Raw genomic sequence first — 19,930 nt, forward strand, 5'->3', positions numbered from 1 at the left:
AAAGAAAGAAAGAAAGAAAGAAAGAAAGAAAGAAAGAAAGAAAGAAAGAAAGAAAGAAAGAAAGAAAGAAAGAAAGAAAGAAAGAAAAGATGCAGAAGAATGGATCAGAGATCTGGAAGACAGAAAAGTGGAAAACAATAAAGCTTAACAGTGAAAATGAAAAAAGAATTTTTAAAAAAATGAGGGTTACTAATGGGAATTCTGTGAAAATGTCAAGCATATCAGCATTCACATTATAGGGGTCCAAGGAGGAGAAGACAATGAGAAAGGGGTAGAAAACTTACTCAAACACATAATAGCTAAGAACTTTCCTAACCTGGGAAAAGAAACAGACATCCAAGTCCAGGAATGAAAGAGCGCCCCAAACAAGATGAACCCAAAGAGATCCATACCAAGATACATAATAATTAAAATGGCAAAAGTTAAAGAAAATCTTAAAAGCAGCAAGAGAAAAGCAAACAGTTACATACAAGGGAAACTCCGTAAGGCTGTCAGCTGATTTCCCAGCACAAAATTTGCAGGCCAGAAGGGGGTGGGACATGATATATTCAAAATGCTGAAAGGAAAAAAAGCCTAAAAACAAAAATACTCTAGCTGGCAAGGTTATCATTCAGAACTGAAGGAGAAATAGTTTCCTAGACAACAAAAGTTAAAGGTGTTCATCATTACTAAATCAACCTTACAAGAAATGTTAACGGGAATTCTTTAATTGGAAAAGAAAAAGCCATAAATAAAATTATGAAAGGAAAAAATTTCACTGGTAAAAGCAAACATACATTAAAAGGTAGTAGTAGATCTGGATGGGGGATGGGATAACTGGGTGATGGGCATTAAGGAGGGCATGTGATGTAACGAGCACTGGGTGTTATATGCAACCGATGAATCAATCACTGAACTCTACCTCTGAAACTAATAATATGGTGTATGTTAAGTAACTGGATTTAAATAAAAATATTTTAAAGTCCATAAAAAAAAGGTAGATCTGTCACTTATAAAAATAGTATGAAGGTTAAAAGATAAAATTAGCAAAATTATAAAAAGATGTAAAGCATTACATACATAAAACTTGGAGGAGGAAGTAAAAATGTAGTGCTTTCAGAATGTGTTCAAACTTAAGTGACCATCAACTTAATAACACTGCCATATACACAGATTGCTATATATATACCTCATGGTAACCACAAACCAAAAACCTGGAATATATACACAAAAAATAAAAAGAAAGAAATCCAAACCTAACACCAAAGAAAGTCATCAAATCACAAAGGAAGAGACCAAAAGAAGAAACGAACAGAGAACTATAAAAACAACCAAAAACAATGGACAAAAATGGCAATAAGTACATACCCATCAGTAACTTTAAATGTAAATGGACTAAATGCTCCAATCAAAAGAAACAGGGTGAGAGAATGGATAAACAAGATCCATTTATATGCTTCCTAAAAGAGACTCACTTCAGACCTAAGAAAAACAGAGACTGAAAGTGATATAAAACATATTCCATGCAAATGGAAGTGGGGAAAACAAAGCTCGGATAGCAATATTTGTGTCAAACAAAATAGACTTTGAAACAAAGACTGTAACAAGAGACAAAGAAGGGCATTACATAATGATAAAGGGGTCAATCCAACAAGAGGATATAAAAATTGTAAATATCTATGCACCACACATAGGAGCACCTAAATATGTGAAACAAATATTAACAGAAACAAAGACAGAAACTGACAGGAATACAATAACAGTAGGAGATTTTAACACCCCACTATATCAATAGATAGATCATCCAGACAAAAAAAATCAATAAGTAAACAGTGACTTTGAACAACACATTAGACCAGATGGACTTAACAGATATATACAAAACATTCCATCCAAAAGCAGCAGAATACACATTCTTTTCAAGTACACATGGAACATTTCCAGGATAGATCACATGTTAGGCCACAAAACAAGTCTCAATAAATTTAAGAAGAGTGAAATCATATAAGCATCTTTTCCAACCACAACAGTATGAAACTAGAAATCAATTACAAGAAGAAAACTGGAAAAAAACACAAACATGTGGAGACTAAAAAACATACTACAACCAACCAGTGGATCAAATGAAATCAAGGAGGAAAAATAAAAAATACCTAGAGACAAATGAAAATGGAAACAATGGTTCAAAATTTTTGGGATGCAGCAAAAGCAGTTCTTAGAGGGAAGTTTATTAGTGATATAGGCCTACCTCAAGAAACAAGAAAAATCTCAAATATACAGTCTAACCTTACACCAAAATGAGCAAAAAAAAGAACAAAGACCAAAGTTATTAGAAGGAAGAAAACAATAAAGATCAGAGTGGAAATAAATGAAATATAGACTAAAAAACCAGAAAGGACCAAAGAAACTAAGCTGGTTCACTGAAAAGATAAACATAATTGACAAACCTTTAGTCAGATTCTTGAAGAAAAAAATGAGAGAACCAAAATAAATAAAATCAGAAATGAAAGAGAAGTTACAAATGAGACCACAAAAAATACAAAGGATTTTAAGACACTACAATGAAAAATTATAGGCCAACAAATTGAACAACCTAGAAGAAATGGATAAATTCCTAGAAATATACAGTCTTCCAAGGCTGAGTCAAGAAGAAACAGAAAATCTGAACAGACCAATTATTAGGAACAAAATTCAATCAATAATCAAAAAACTCCCTACAAACAGAAGTCCAGGACCAGATGGCCTCACAAGTGAACTCTACCAAACCATATAGGTTATAGTATCTATCCTCAAACTATTCCAAAAAAACAGAAGAGGAAGGAATGCTTTCAGATTCATTCTACAAGGCCAGCATTACCCTGATGCCAAATCAGACAAAGACACTACCCCACCACTGAAAAACTTACAGACTAACATCCCTGATAAACATAAATGTAAAAATCTTCAACATAATATTAGCAAACCAAACTTGAAAACACATTAAAAGGATCTTTCACCACTATCAAGTGGGATTTAATCTAGCAAAGCAGAATGGTTCAATATCTGCAAATCAATCATCGTGGTATACCATGTTAACAAAATGAAGAATAAAAATTAAGATTGTCTCAATAGATACAGAAGTATTTGACAAAATTCAACACAACCATTCATGATAGAAACTCTCAACAACACGGGTACAGAAGAAATATACCTCAACATAATAAAGGTCATACAAACCCACAGCTAACATCATACTCAATTTCCTCTAAGGTCAGGAACAAGACAGGGATGCCCACTCTCACCAGTTTTATTCACCATAGTACTGGAAGTCCTAGCCACAGTAATTAGACACAAAAAAGAAATAAAAAGCATCCAATTTGGTAAGAAAGAAGTTAAATTGTCACTATTTGCAGATGACATGATACTATATATAGAAAACCCTATGGGACGCCTGGTAGCTCAGCTGGTTGAGTGTCTGCCTTCGGCTTGGGTCATGGTCTTGGGGTTCTGGGATCGAGTCCCACACTGGGCTCCTTGCTCGGCAGGGAGCCTGCTTCTCCCTCTGCCTGCTGCTCCCTCTGCTTTACTCTCTCTCTCTCTGACAAATAAAATCTTAAAAAGAAAAAAAGAAGAAGAAAAAAGAAAACCCTAAACACTCCACCAAAAAAACTATTAGAATAAATGAATTCAGTAAAATTACAAGATACAAAAATCAACATATGGAAATCTGTTGTTTCTATATACTAATAACTATCAGAAAAAGAAATTAAGAAAACAAATACATCAAAAATAGCAATATACCTAGGAATAAATTTAACCAAGGAGGTGGGAGATCAGTACTCTGAAAACTATAGAACAATGATGAAGGAAATTAAAGATGGCACAAATAAATAAAAGATATACCATGCTCACAGATAGGAAGAATTGATATTGTTAAAATATCCAGGGGCAGTTGGGTGGTTAAGTTGATTAAGTGTCCACTCTTGATTCTGGCTCAGGTCATGATCTCAGGGTCTTGAGATCAAGCCCTGCATCAGGCTCTGTGCTCAGTGCAGAATCTGCTTGTCCTTCTCCCTTCCCCCCTTGCTCTCAGTATCTCTCTCTCTCAAATAAATAAATAAAATCTGAAAAAAATAAATAAAATTGGGTGCCTGGGTGACTCAGTCGGTTAAGTGGCTGCCTTCAGCTCAGGTCATGATCCTGGGGTGCTGGGATCGAGCCCCACGTCGGGCTCCCTGCTTAGTGGGGAGCCTGCTTCTCCCTCTCCTTCTGCTGCTCCCCCTGCTTGCACTCTCTCACTCTGTCAAATAAATAAATAAAATCTTTAAAAATAAATAAAATGTCCATACTACCCAAAGCAATCCACAGATTCAATACAATCCCTATCAAAATACCAATAGCATCTCCCACAAAACTAGAATAATCCTAAAATGTGTATGGAACCACAAGAGATCCCAAATAGCCAAAGCAATCTTGAGCAAGGAACAAATCTGGAGGTATCACAGTCCCAGATTTCAAACTGTACTACAAATCTACAATAATCAAAACAGTATGGTACTGGCACAAAAAGAGACACACAGATCAATGGAACAGGATAGAAAGCCCAGAAATACACCCAAGGTTATATGGTAAAATTAATCTATGACAAAAAAGGCAAAAATATACAGTGGGAAAAAGATAGTGTCTTCAATAAATGGTGTTGAGAAAACTGGATAGCTACATGCAAAAGAATGAAACTGGACCACTTTTTTACACAACACACAAAAATAAACTCAAAATGTATCAAAGACCTAAACATAAGACCTGAAACCATAAAACTTCTAAAAGAAAACATAGGCAGTAAACTCTTGGACAGCAGCCTTAGCAGTATTTTTTTGTATAGGTCTCCCCAGGAAAGGAAAACAAAGGCAAAAGCAAACAACTGGGACATCAAACTAAAAAGCTTTTTCATGGTGAAGGAAACCACCAACAAAATAAAAAGGCAACCTGCTGAATGGGAGAAGATGTTTGCAGATAATAAATCCAATAAGAGGTCAATATGCAAAATATATAAAGAACTCCTACAACCCAACACCAAAAAACCAAACTGGACAGAGAACCTGAATAGATATTTTTCCAAAGATGATATATAAGTGACCAACAGGTACATGAAAAGATGCTCAACATCACTTATCAGGGAAAGTCAAATCAAAACCACAATGAGATATCACCTAACACCTGTTAGAATGGCTATTACCAAAAAGACAAAAAATAAGTATTGGCGATGATGTGGAGAAAAGGGAACCTCCTTGCATTAGTTGTTGGGAATGTAAATTGGTGCAGCCACTACAGAAAACAGTATCTTCAAAAAGTATCTTCAAAACAGTTCTTCAAAAAATTGGAAGTCAGAAATACCATATGACCTAGTAATTCCATTTCTGGGTATTTGTTCAAAGAAAACGAAAACACTAATTCAAAAACATACAAGCACCCGTATGTTTATTACAGCATTACTTACAATAGGCAAGATATGGAAGCAACCTATCAATAGATGAATGACTAAAGAAAATGTAGTGTATATACACAATGGAATATTACTCAGCCATAAAAAGAGTGAAATCATACATTCGCACCAACATGTATGGACCTAGAGGGTATTATGCTAAGTAAGTCAGACAAAGACAAATACCACGTTTTCACATATATAGAATCCAAAAAACAAATGGAAACTAATTCATAAATATAGATAAAAGAAACCTGATGGCTACAAGTGGGGAGGGGGCTGGAGAGAGGCAAAATAAGTGAAAGAGATTAAGAGGGGCAAACTTCCAGTTACAAATTAGTCACAGGGATGAAAAGTATAGCATAGGGAATATAGTTGATAATACTGTAACTTTATATGGTGATAGATAACTACACCTGTCACGGTGAGCATTTCATAATGTAGTTTAACTGTCAAATCACTATACTGTACACCTGAAACTAATATAGTATGTCAACAATACTTCAATAAAAAATCTACAACTCGGGGCGCCTGGGTGGCTCAGTTGTTAAGCGTCTGCCTTCGGCTCAGGTCATGATCCCAGAGTCCTGGGATTGAGCCCCGCACTGGGCTCCGTGCTCCATGCTCCATGAGAAGCCTGCTTCTCCCTCTCCCACTCCCCCTGCTTGTGTTCCCTCTCTCGCTGTCTCTCTCTGTCAAATAAACAAAATCTTTAAAAAAAAAAAAAATCTACAACTCAGTAATAAAGAAAACAAATAACCCAATTAAAAAATGGGCAGGGGCTCAGTCAGTGGAGAGTGCGACTCTTGATCTCAGAGTTGTGAGTTCAAGCCCCACACTAGGCACAGAGATTACTTAAAAAATAAAATCTTAAGGGATGCCCTTAAGGGTCGCTCAGTCGGTTAAGCGTCCAACTCTTGATTTCAGCTCAGGTCATGATCTCAGGGTTGTGGGTTCCATGCTCAGTGGGGAGTCTGCTTGAGATTCTCTCTCTCCCTCTGCCCCTCCACTTCCCTCCCTCTCACTCTCTCTCCCTCTAAAATAAATCTTTTAAATAAATAAATCTTTTAAAAAATGGGCAAAGTATTCAAATAGACATTACTCCAAAGAAGATATACAAATAGCAAATAATCACATGAAAAGATGCTGAACACATCACTAGTCAGTAGAGAAATGCAGATCAAAGCCACAATGAGATACCACTCCACACCCACCAGGATGGCTATTAGGAAAAGGAGAGATCATAACCAGTATTGACAAAGATGTGGAAAAAGTAGAACCCTCACACACTGCCAGTAGGAGTGTAAAATGGTGCAGCTGCTTTGGAAAATAGTGTGGCAGTTCCTCTAAAAGTTAAAGTTATCATTTGATCAATTCCAAGAAAAATGAAAACATATGTCCACACAAAAACTTGTGCATTAATGTTCATAACAGCATTATTCATAATAGCCAAAGAGTAGAAACAATCCAAATGTCCATTAACCATTGAATGGGTAAACAAAATGTAGTATATCCATACAACTCATTATTATTCAGCAATGAAAAGCAATGAAGTACTGATAACATGCTACATGAATGAACCTTGAAAGTATTATGCTAAATCAGACTGGGACACAAAATACCATATATTGTATGATTCCATTTATATGAAATGTCCGTAAACCCATAGAGACAGAAAGTAGACTGGTGGTTACCTAGGGTAATGGTAGAAGTAGGAGTGACTGCTAATGGGTGTGTGATTTCTTTTGGGGGTGATAAAATGCTCTTAAGTGGGATAATGGCAATAACTGCACAATTCTGTAAATATAGCGGAAACCACTGAGTTACACACCTTAAAGAGGTGAATACCATGCTATGTGAATTTTATGTCAATAAAGCTATTAGAAAAAGTACTCTATTGAATAGATGGACATTAATTCCTAATATACATTGCTTCCAATGTATCTATTCTACATAACACTGCTGTGAACATTTTTGTGCCTAGACTTTTATCATATAATTAAGAGTATGGATTCTTGGGGTGCCTTGTGGGCTCAGCTGGTAGTGTGTGCAACTCTTGATCTCAGGGTTGTGGGGTCAAGCCCCATGTTGGGTGTAGAGATTACTTAAAGATACAATCTTAAAAAAAAAAAAGAGTACGATTCTTTAAAGATTTATTTATTTTAGAGAGAGAGCACACGCGCACACACTAGCAGGAGGGGCAGAGGGACAGGGAGAGAATCTCAAGCAGACTCCCCACTGAGCGTGGAGCCCGACACAGGGCTGGATGCCACGACTCTGAGATCATGACCTGAGCGGAAATTGAGCCACCCAGGCGTATGGATTCTTAAACACTCTGCTTCAGTGAGAATGTTGGCTTGACAACATAGCAGCTACATGAGTGCTGCTTGGGCAAGTCGCTCAACTACTTTGTGCAATCTCCCCATCTATCATATGAAGTAACAGTAGTCACACCTCTTGGAATTCTGAGGATTAAATTAAGTAAGGGCTTTGCATGGTGTCTGTCACACAGTAAACTTTCAACATTAGTAGTTATAATTGTCATTCTGGTTTGTATTATTTTCTCTTTTTTAGGTTTTTCTTTTTTAATTGAGATATTACTTACAAGAAATATGGGACACTTCACTAATTTGCACGTCATCCTTGCACAGGGGCCATGCTAACCTTCTCTGTATTGTTCCAATTCTAGTACATGTGCTGCTGAAGCAAGCACTGTATTATTTTCTTAAGATGATTTCTGGAAGTGGTGTCACTGGGTCAAAACCCATTAACATTTATGTGTTTGAATACATTTTGCCAACCTACATTTTAAAGGAGGTACACTAATTTTTGGTGCCAAGAGTAAATATAGGAGAGAACCAAGGGTAGCCATGCCATCATCAACATTATGTTACAGTAAATTTTTTTTAATTTAACCGATGTCTCAACTTTGCTTGTGGTCCTGAGCATCTTGAAACCCAACAGTTTTCTAGTTGTCCTATGAATCCTGTATACCTTGAGTACCTACCAAATGTGATATCTGCCCAAGACCCTACACTGGGAGCCACAATGGAACCTAAAATGAGTAAGGCCAAGGATTTTGTGTGAGGCAAAGCAAAGAAACATTTCAATTCAAGATAACTGTGATTAAGTATGAGAAAGCTACAAAGTATCTATAAGGGTAGGGAAAAGATGGCAGTTTATAAAGCAGGGAAAAGAGGGCAGTGTTCCAGCTGGTTCTTGAAGGACGGACATTAATTTCAACTGGCAAGGGTGTGGCAAGAGTAAAATCAAGGCTGGTAAAAGAACACAGCACACAGCATATTCCAGGACTGTGGCTTGAGTAGAAAGTTGCTAGGGGGGAGAAGGGGAAGAGAGCAAGGCACAGGGTGCTCTAGGAGCACAAAAAGGACCCTCTAAAACACAGCCAATGACTCCGTGAGCTGAGAGGGAGGGTTTCTCACAGGGCAAAGAGCATGCAGAAAGACACAAAGACGTAAATCATCATGACCCAGCCAAGGAACCACATGTAATCCAATTTGGCTAAAGTGGAGGGGACATGTGGAAAGGATGCAGATGATGCTAAATAAATAGGCAGAAGCTGACTGTGAAGGACTTTGTGTGCCAGAATAAAGCATTTGAACTTTATTCCAAAGGAAATAGAGAAGAGAAGCATTCTTAAGGAAAGAAGTGACAATCAGACTAGCTCAAAAAAATTTACTCTGGCAACCCTCCAACAGCTTCCCAGCTCACACAGAATAAAATCCAAAGTCCTTCTTATACTTAACACCCTACATGCTGGTCAGTGGCTATCTCTGTTTCTGCCACACCAGCCTTCTCAGGGCTTTTGCACTTGCTGTCCCCTCTGCTTGGAACTCTCACCCCATCCCCACCCGAGACACAAAGTTTGCTCCCTCACTTCCTTCAGGTCTCTGTTCAAATACTTTCTTATCAGAGAGGCCTTCCCTATTACCCAATATAAAAGAACAAGAAACGACAGCAATCAGCCCTACCATTTTTTCCCCTCCACTTACCACCTGGCACATACATTTACTTGTCTATTGCTTGTCTCTCCTTACTAGAATGTAAGTTCCATGATGGAGCCTCTCTCAATAACCCTGTGCTATAGGAACTGTTATTGCCATTTCCAGATGGTGAAATTAAGAGGCACAATATTGCTAGTGAACAGAGGAACCAAGTAGAATGACTCCTGAGCTTGCAACTCTAACCATTTCACATGTGTCAGAGGTCCTGACTTTGATACTATATCATTTCCCATGAATTGGCTCCATTCTGACAAGTACTATGACAGTAAAAACCCTGAATTCACACTATGTCCTAAAAAGATATGGATTCTTACCATTGGTTATTAGCCACGTTTCAAAAGCCAGGAAACATTTTTTTAAATAATCAATTAAACTGCACAAGGTATCTGGACTTTATCCAGCAATAAGCTGTACTTTTTTCTTGTTTAGGACCCAGAGATACTAAAACAAGATGAGAACATTTTATGAAACTAAAAAGAACATAGCATATGACACCAAAACTACTTTTCCAAGACCCTTTTTCAAGTAGAATATTAACTTTAGGAATAAAATCAACTCCATCTTTAAGATGATTATTACAATTTTCTGAGTATCGCTACCAAAGGAAGAACACAGTATCTACCTGGAAAACATCAAGTAAATATTGTATCATATTGCAGATACATATCCTGATTCTTTCCCTACTCCTCAGATTACTAATTTCTTCTTTCCCTGATTCTTCCAACCCATCTCCAATTATTGAGAGTACCCCTTCCCAAATGTAGTTCTCAATCAACACCTTTTCCCATCAGCTACTTCATACCAGAACTTACCACTCTTAATTCCAGCCACTACCTCTATTATAACCAAATCTAGTTATAATTCCTCTTTCTTCCCTTCTGCAGTTTTTGATCTCTAATTGCCTAACCATAAATACTTCGGTACCCCCTTTTATATCCCCACCTTTTTAAAGAAAATTAACTTTTTCAAAATTGGCCCATTCTCTATTTACTTCATTAATCTGTATTATCTGGCTATTCTCCTAGGTTTACAACTTTAACGTATTTTTTCTCCATTTTATCAACAGGACCTGCTAACTGTTCACTGTGTTTCCTACTACCTTACTTTCCAAATTCATATCTATCACCATATTCAGGGTTTTCTTCATTGCCTTCCTGAATTACCACAGTTCTCCCGCTGACCTACTTACTCCTACTTCCAGCCTATTCACTCACTTCCATTCATTCTATACATAAGGCCAGTAAAGCCTCTATCACACAGTACATTCCCAATTCGAGGACTTCTAAATAGCTCCCCAGCACAACAAATCCAAACTTCTCAAACCAGCACTCAGGGCCTTCTACCCCTTCGAACATCACTAATAAATGTTTATCTTAAACATTCTAAGACAAAACCCGAGAAAACCAACATCTTGATCTCACTTATCTGATTCAGTGCAATGCACACTACAGGTCTCTAGACAATACAGATCACCATCTTCCACTTGACTTCAACTAATTACAGAAGACAATGGGAATATATTAATCTATCATCTTCTAAACATCTCAAATTACTATGGGAAGGATTCACTGTCCCAAAAGTTGAACTCTTTTAATCAGCAAAATGAAAGTGTGTACAGTTATCAGAAAATAACACCATATTCCTAGTAACAGTTCAAAGTAGTAAAATATTTTAAAGGTGAATTTGCCAATATCTATAAAAAGTTTAAGTGCAAAATATCCTTTAGCCCAGCAATACTTCCAGGAAATTACCTGTAGATACTCTCACAGAAGAAAAATTATATGCAGGATATTAAACACAACATAATTGTAATAGTGTAAAAAAAATAGGACACACACACACACACACAAAATAAAAAATTAAAAAAAAAAATAGGACACAATTAAAACTTCCTTACTGGGTTTTTTTTTTTTTTCAAGTAGGCTCCATGCTCGGCATGGAGCCCAAACCCACGACCTCAAGATCAAGACCTGAACTGAGATCAAGAGTTGGATGCTCAATGGACTGAGCCACTCAGGCATCCCCCCCTTACTGGACTATTATTATACATCCCCACAATGGAATATTATGCAGCAACTAAAATAAAGAAGCAGCTGTATATGAATTGATATGGAAAGATGTTTAAGAATGATCTGAAGGAAGAAAAAAAGTCACAAAACAGAATGTACATTATTATTCTATTTGTGTAAAGGAAATGCATGTATTTGTAAATGCAAGAAAATATCTAAAAAGAAATAGTAAGAAACCACTAATAGCTAATTCTGAAATGGGATTCAGGGGAAGAAATAAGGGATTTTCACTTTTTGGGGTTTGTATATATATATATACATATATATTCTTTTTTTAATTGAAGTATGGTTGTACATACAATATTAGTTTCAGTGTACAATACAGTGATTTGTTATTTCATACATTATGAAATGCTCACCATAATGAGTAGTTACCACCTGTCACCATAGAAAGTTACTACAATGTTACTGACTATATTTCCTATGCTGTACTTTACATCCCCTGATTTATAAGTTCGTACCTCTTAATCCCCTTCAACTATTTCATCCATCCTCCTACCCTCTCTCCCTTCTGGTAACTACCAGTTTGTTCTCTGTATTTATGAGTCTGTTTCTGTTTTGTTTACAGATTCTACCTAAGTGAAATCAAAGGTATGCGTCTTTCTCTAACGTCACATAATACCCTCTAGGTCCATCCCCGTTGTTGCAAATGGCAAGATTTCATCCTTTTTTATGGCTGAGTAATATTCATGTGTATCATGCCTTCTTTATCCCTTCATCTATCGATGGACATTTAGGTTGCTTCCATATTTTGGCTATTGTAAATAATCCTTCAGTGAACACACAGGTGCATGTATCTTTTTGAACCATCTTTTTAAAAAAAAAATTATATTAAATTTTCACTTAAAAAGAGAAAGAAAGGGGCACCTGGGTGGCTCAGTCGGTTAAGCGTCTGCCTTCAGCTCAGGTCATGATTCCAGGCTCCTGGGATCAAGTCCAGCATCGGTCTCCCTGCTCAGCAGGAACCCTGCTTCTCCTCTGCCTCTGCCTCGATCTCTGTCTGTCTCTCATGAATAAATAAAATCTTAAAAAAAAAAAAAAGAAAGAAAGAAAAAGGGGTGCCTGGGTGGCTCAGTCTGTTATCCCTTTGATTCTTGATTTTGGCTCAGGTCATGATCTCAGGGTCATGAGATTGAGCCCCACATCTGGCTTCATACTGGGCATGGAGCCTGCCTAAGATTCTTTCTTTCCCTCTCCCTCTGACCCTTGCCCCCCCGCCAAAAAAGAAAAAAACAAACAAACAACAGACTAGACTTTTTATAAAAAATTATTTATCAATTTGAGAGAGAGAGCACAAGCATGTGAGCTTGGGTGGTGGGGAGGGGCAGAGGGGGAAGAGAATCTTTTTTTTTTTTTTTTAAAGATTTTATTTATTTATTTGAGAGAGAGAGAATGAGAGAGAGCAAGCACATGAGAGGGGGGAGGGTCAGAGGGAGAAGCAGACTCCCTGCCGAGCAGGGAGCCCGATGCGGGACTCCATCCCGGGACTCCATCCCGGGACTCCAGGATCATGACCTGAGCCGAAGGCAGTCGCCCAACCAACTGAGCCACCCAGGTGCCCGGGGGAAGAGAATCTTAAGCAGACTCCATGCCAAGCATGGAGCCTGACCACGGGGCTCAATCTCAGGACCCTGAGATCATAACCTGAGTTGAAATCAAGAGTTGGATGCTTAACCGACTGTGTCACCCAGGTGCCCCCAAAAACCAGACTCTTAAATACAGAGAACAACTGGTGGTTGCCAGAGGGGAGGTGGGGGGGGATGGGTGAAATAGATTAAAGGGATGAAGAGGTACAAAATTCAAGTTATAAAATAAATAAGTCATGAAGATGAAAAATACAGCATAGAGAATATAGTCAATAATACTGCAATAACTTGTATGGTGACAGATGATGACTACACTTATCATGGAGAGCACTGAGTAATGCAATGAATTGTTGAATCAATACACTGTACACCTGAGGGGCACCTGGGCAGCTCAGTCAGTTAGGTGGTCAACTCATGACTTCAGCTCAGGTCATGCACTCAGTGCCAAGCCTGCTTGAGATTCTGCTTGAGATTCCCTCTGCCCCTTCCTCCACACATGCTCTCCTGCGCACACACGGGTGCTCTCTCTCTCAAATACATAAAATTTTAAAAAATATACATAGTACACCTGAAACTAAAAACATTGCATGTCAATTATACTTTAATAATAAAGAAATTTTAAAAAGAAAGAAAAGGCTGTGCATAGCAAAGACTCTTAATTTTGGATGTATATAACTGATCTTGATCACAGTGCAGGTAATAGGAGCTACTCAAAATGCTTAATGAAAAACTCGTCCATTCATTCAACAATCATTTATAACACTTAATGTAGCAAGCACTGTGCCTGACGATACGGACATAATGGTGAACAAGAAAAACCTACACCAGGCTCTCCAAGAGCTAATAAAGGACTTTTGGTCTCTATTTTTCCCCATTTCCCCAGTAAAAGCCACTCTGACTTCCAGGTATCTGTTCTCATTACGCCCACGGTTCACCATAAAATAGATACAAATTAATAGGTTAATTATATCAAACAAAAACAAAGGCTTTAAAAAATGGACTCTTATTCTCGTCATAATTAATTTTAAAAGTTATCAGAAGCACAATTTGTAGAGAGAACAGTTCAACAAGCACACTTTCAAATAAATAAGAAGTAACCTATATGCTAAATGAAGTTCAAAGGAAATTAAGAACATCTGAGGAGGGAAAAAATAGGAAATATTAATTTTCTCCACTAATTTATACATGTTCACTAAATTTTTGTACAATGAACATGTACTACATAAGAAGTTCTATAGTATAATAGTAACATATATGAGAAGAAGAATAGTAAGTTCTTGTTCTTGAAAAACTGTCTATTGCAACAACAGAGAAGCTACAACATGAAGTTCAACTTCTTATCCTTCCATCCCAGCCCCTTTGTGGTCTGGCCTTCTTGAGACTCCTTGTTTTGTCAGCCCCAAGTCCATTCCTCCCTCACCCCCCCTCACTCCCCCCCCGCTTCTGCTAGAAACAGCATTCTGGGACTTTCCATTGGGGAGCCACTGCTCACCTCCTGGAGTGGAAGCAATAATCCCCAATCTTTGCCAAGCCATTGCTTTCTATCCCCTTGGCTGCCACAATAGTTCAGAGATGAACATATGACCCTAACAGATACAAACCAAAATCAAACCTGAAAATCCAGAGGCTAATTTTAATGAGACTATTATTGATCACAATCACAGACATATAATGCAGCTAAAATTCCTGAAAAGAACATTGTAATAAATAGAATTCTCATTTAATGTGGCAGTGAAATAGTCATTAGTTACCTCTTCTGTTGAAATATACAAAAAACAGCAACAAAAATATAATATTCAAAAAATTCCCAATTCTAAGATTTAAAACTTCCTACTTGTCTCAAACAGTAAGAATGTTGAATCCATATAAATCACATCCTGTTAAAATAGGTAAGTATAGAAAGAGAAAATACAGGCTACCAGGCATATACATTAATCACATCTCCTCTGACAAAAATTTAAAAAGTAAGTTCAAAAATAAAGGTTCCTATGCATAGTATTTTATGAGGCACCTAAAATGCCACAATACCTGGAAAAAAAAAAAAAAACCAACTTCCATACATTTAACTTTTTAAGTAATTTTGATTATTTTCAACACTAAGAAAACTACAGAATATATTAATAAATTATAGGGAAACAAAGTTCAATTCAAAATGAGAAAATAAAACTTAAGCCATCAGAACTTCCTAAGAGTAAAATGGGCTACCTTGTAACATGGAGACCTCCCCTTCCCAAAAACTAAACTAAAACCAAAACTGCAAGTCTCTGAAAATATGACATTCTTGAAGAATGTGATGGGTGTGCCAGCTGTTTTATTTCTTGAAAGCATATAGTTGAACACATATAATACTCTGTTGCATTTTTCTCTAGCATTGCACAACTTTCCTGGCCTACAATGCACATACTACATCTATTACCATATTAGATGCTTATCTGACAGCATTGTTATAAGAATCCACAATACTCATCTTTAACTAAACTCATATATAAACGTTTTAGTCTTCAAATGTCCATGGATTTCAGCAGTTAAGTATTATATATGTTTTTTCCACAGTCTCAATACATTTCCTGAACTTTTAGCTTTCAGTTTCCTGTTCGTCAATGGCTACAACTCTAGAGGCAATACATAAACACACCCCAGCCATGGTATTTCCACTTTGACAATAGTGGATGAACTTAATATGACCAAACATAACTACAGTGCATATAAATGGTACATGACAGTTAACATAGCAATAACAGGAATTCAATAATTTATAAAAATGGAAATATAAATCATATTACTGATATAAGAATGTTACAAAACCAACAGTCTCAATGTATAAGAACTGCAGGGCTGCTACCTAAAGAATCCTCCAAATACAAAACAAGTTGCAGATCATAAGAGACGAAAAAAATGCCTTCCCCCTTCAAAAAAATGAAGACAGGAAAAAAGAAACCAAACCATGGGAAATATAAGTAAGTGATCTGATACAAAGCTTTGAGGACATGGAAAAAAATTTTTGTATACACTTGTGGATTATACAATTCAACTTCACAGTATTTGAAAATGATAAAGAAAAGTTAGTATTTCAGTAAAAATGGATCTAGCCCAGAAGCCTACTTTCTTTGAAGGAATATAGCAGGATAAGCAGAGGTTGCTGGGGGCATCTTTATGTAACCCATGCCTTTTTCTTTCTGTAATCATGGGAAAGAATATAGAACATTATTACCAGGTACAAAATGATTTCATGATAAAATTATGCTTAAAGTGACTAAAAAGTACACCATGCAAATTTTCCAAATACAGGAAAGCCATCTTGCCAAAGTTAAAACAATACACTTCAAGGGGAAAAAAATAGTGTGATAATGATTTATTTGATGGCTAGGAACAGACATTATTTATATATGAGAAAAAATTACTCTGTAAAAAGGGAGTATTTACAGAGCATTTAGAGTGATCAGAAACTAAGCTTATGGCTTTATAGATCTTCCACCACACTGCATCTACACAGGAAAACAGTGTAAAAGAAAACAATATATTTTTTTAAGATTTTATTTATTTATTTGAAAGAGAGTGAGTGAGTGAGAGAGAGCATGAGCAGGCGGAGGCGGATAAGCAGACTCCCCTGCTGAGCAGGGAGCCCGATGCGAAGCAGGGCTCAATCCCAGGACCCTGGGACCATGACCTGAGCCAAAGGCAGATGCTTAACCGACTGAGCCACCCAGGCACCCGAAGAACAATGTTTAAATAAGTTTCTCACCATGATGTGTAGCATATACTAAAATGTCAGAGGCTAGAGAAGATGTAAACTTAAGAGCCTACTGTAATAGAAGTATAGGGTTAGAAGCTGTGAGGTAAAAGTACAACAGCTCCCAACTCTTCATGCTACTCTTACCAGCACATCAATCTGTAAAATGATAGAAACAAAAAGCCCACTTTTTTTTGAGAAAGCTATTTATGATCACAACACTATTATATCTGTAATTTACAACTCTAAAAATGAAAGAAAGAAACCCTTTTCTCCTTAAGGCAGATTTTGCAGTCTTGGTTTCAAATATTACTTTAAGAATAGTAATGCTAACAAAAAAAAAGGAAAAAAAGAATGCTCATCCAAGAATGTAATCATGGGCTTCTCATTAAGAAGTGAACTACTATCCCATTTTTTCCTGGGGGTAAAATTATTTTTTATCTTGGTTTTTAATAGTAATAGTAGAAAAATTGGGCTCCTGGGTGGCTCAGTCGTTAAGCGTCTGCCTTCGGCTCAGGTCATGACCAGTGTCCTGGGATCGAGCCCGGAATCCGGCTCCCTGCTCCACGGGGGGCCTGCTTCTCCCTCTCCCACTCCCCCTGCTTGTGTTCCCTCTCTTGCTTTGTCTCTCTCTGTCAAATAAATAAAATCTTTAAAAAAAGAAAAATTTATCAGTAGTACTACTGTAATTTCCACCCAGATGGCTGAGAATCACACTAGGCATGACAGTAAAAAACAGCCCTAGTTTAGCTCTAAAAGGTGCAGGCCTGCTCAGTAATTAGCTGTGGATCTTGAACATATGACTTTACTTCCTCTGGACCTCAATGTCCTCAACTGTAAGGCAAGATGGCTGGACTAGAGGTTATTTCCCTCCCTTCCTCTGTCTCCCTGGCTCCTTCCACTTTGTGGCTTTAGTGATTTAGGAACTAGCCTGGGGTTTCTGAGGACAGAGAGAAAAATCTGGAGAAAAGGAATAAAGATAATGTAAACAACTAGAATATGGAGAGAAAAAAAGTCAAAAACTCATGTTTATAAAAAGAAATGGACAAATGGTTCAGGATAGATTCTGAGTTTCACTGTCAAAATTAATTTGAATACAAGTTTCAGTTATACTGAAATCAGAAAAGAAAGTGAGAAATGCCAGAGATACAGACTTAAACATTATCTATAACACACAAGAATGCCTCCCAAATAACCCAAGAAATCCTCCCCAGTACCTACAAAGATCTCATAATACCTGGCTTGATCATTCATAATTCTGCCCCGACATAATCACTATTTTCCCACAGGTTATTCCCCTCAGCCAATCTGGCTTCATCATGTCAAACAAACCTAGAATACCTCCCCTTCATTATCACTCAATGTTCTTTCTGAAATGCATTCTCTCTTCTCTCAGCTTATACTAATAATTTATCATGCACTAACCATGTTTGAAGCACCATTCTCAGTGCTCGGTATGTATCAGCTCATTGAATTCTCTCAACAAACCTAGGAGGGAGGCCAAGTAACTTGCTTAGGATGACACAGCAGCAGAGCTAGGATTCCGACACGGGCAGTCTGGCTCCAAGGAACCTGTCCTCTTAACTTGCTAACTAGTGCCTCAAAGTTCAGATCAAGTTCTGCCACCTTTCTGAAGTTAGCTGCTTAGCAATTATTCCTGCCTCTTGAGTCCTTAAGTAAACCACTCATTTACCACTTACCATTAGTTGTTATTTATCTTTTGTGCACATATTCTATCTTTTCTAAGAACAGGCTTTTGTCTCATTTATTCTGTAACAACACTATTTAGAACCTAAGAGAACCTAGTATCTGAAACATAAAAGTGCTTATTAATGAAACTCTAACGACATTTAGTGTTTACTGGAGACACATAGGAGGCTCTGGGCTAAGTGCCTTCATAGGTACCGCCTCCTTTAATCCTCACAACTGCCCATCCTCAATATTGCAAGTGAGGAAACGAGGCTCAGAGAAGCTATATATGTTGTTCAATATCACACAGCGGTAGTGATGGTCTTAAGAGACTGTACTACACTCGTAATCTGCAGTCTACCACAGAACACCTTGAAGAATCAGTCCTAATGACAAATGAGTTCAACATGTGCCTACTTGGCAGCATGACCCCGCACACTAAGGATTCAGGACCAGAGGTACAGCTGCTGCCCTCAGGAAACTTGTAGCAGAGCAGGACTTCGGGACCAAACCCTCCCATCACTGGCAGAGTCACCATCATCGACTTAAATATTTTAACTTATATTTTAAATCAAAATATCAGAATAATCCTGGGAAACTCTCTTCCACACCACTCATTCTCCCTTCAGGCTCCCTCACTCCCTTTATGCTTGGACTTCTCTAAGCTTTTGTATTATAGAGTAGAAAGGTTCCCTTAATCCTAACAACCATTAGGATATCTAGAGTTAATTTAGTGATAGCTCAGACTCAAGGGTATATTTGATAAAGTTCATGCCCATAATGAAATATGAGCAGTGAAGAACAGCTAGAAAAAAAGCAGTAGCAAAATGCAGTGAAACGAGGGATATGAAAGTCACACTGTAAAGGAAAGAAAAAGCAGTAAAAGAAAATGGACACAAAGAGAAGGTAGAAAGTAAGAGTCCAGCATAAATTCAGTGGAGAAACGTAGATAAATAACACTAAAATCTAGTCCATTTTAGGAATTCTGACTCCTTTATTCCTTTTCCTAACGTCTAAAGGAAATAAAAAAAAATATAAAACAACTGAAAAATCACTTGCTAGAAACAGTATATAAATTAGAGGAGTTTTTTCCTGAGAAACCATTCATTTTAGAATTTCAAAGCTGCAAAGAAACCTTAAAATACTACCTAATCCAACCCACTCATTTTACAATTAAAATAAGGCTCAGAAGGTTGATTTTAATTTGCCCAAGATCGTATAGCTACTGAATCTCACCCCAATGTCTACTCCTACCAGACTAGGGTTCCTAGAAATGTGTTTTACTACTCCATTTTCCACTCTTAATAACTATTAAATTAGTTTCTGCATAAGCATCTCAGAATCCACATATTATTCCTAATTCCCTCAGAAGAAAATAACCAGATATTCTG

The 19,930-nt window shown here is 37.2% G+C and overlaps 1 protein-coding gene and 1 non-coding gene across 7 annotated transcripts in view; both read right to left on the reverse strand.

The window, feature by feature from the left end:
* FKBP5 (FKBP prolyl isomerase 5) overlaps positions 1-19,930 on the reverse strand; it is a 119,348-nt gene that overhangs the window by 88,308 nt on the left and 11,110 nt on the right. The window lies entirely within an intron of this gene.
* Positions 8,047-8,153, reverse strand: LOC118001659. Its single transcript, XR_004676768.1, has one exon. It is a non-coding gene; the product is annotated as a U6 spliceosomal RNA (small nuclear RNA).

The sequence above is a fragment of the Mirounga leonina genome, unplaced genomic scaffold (genome assembly GCF_011800145.1).
Source record: "Mirounga leonina isolate KUSES-001 unplaced genomic scaffold, KU_Mleo_1.0 Mir_53, whole genome shotgun sequence".
NCBI lineage: Eukaryota > Metazoa > Chordata > Mammalia > Carnivora > Phocidae > Mirounga > Mirounga leonina.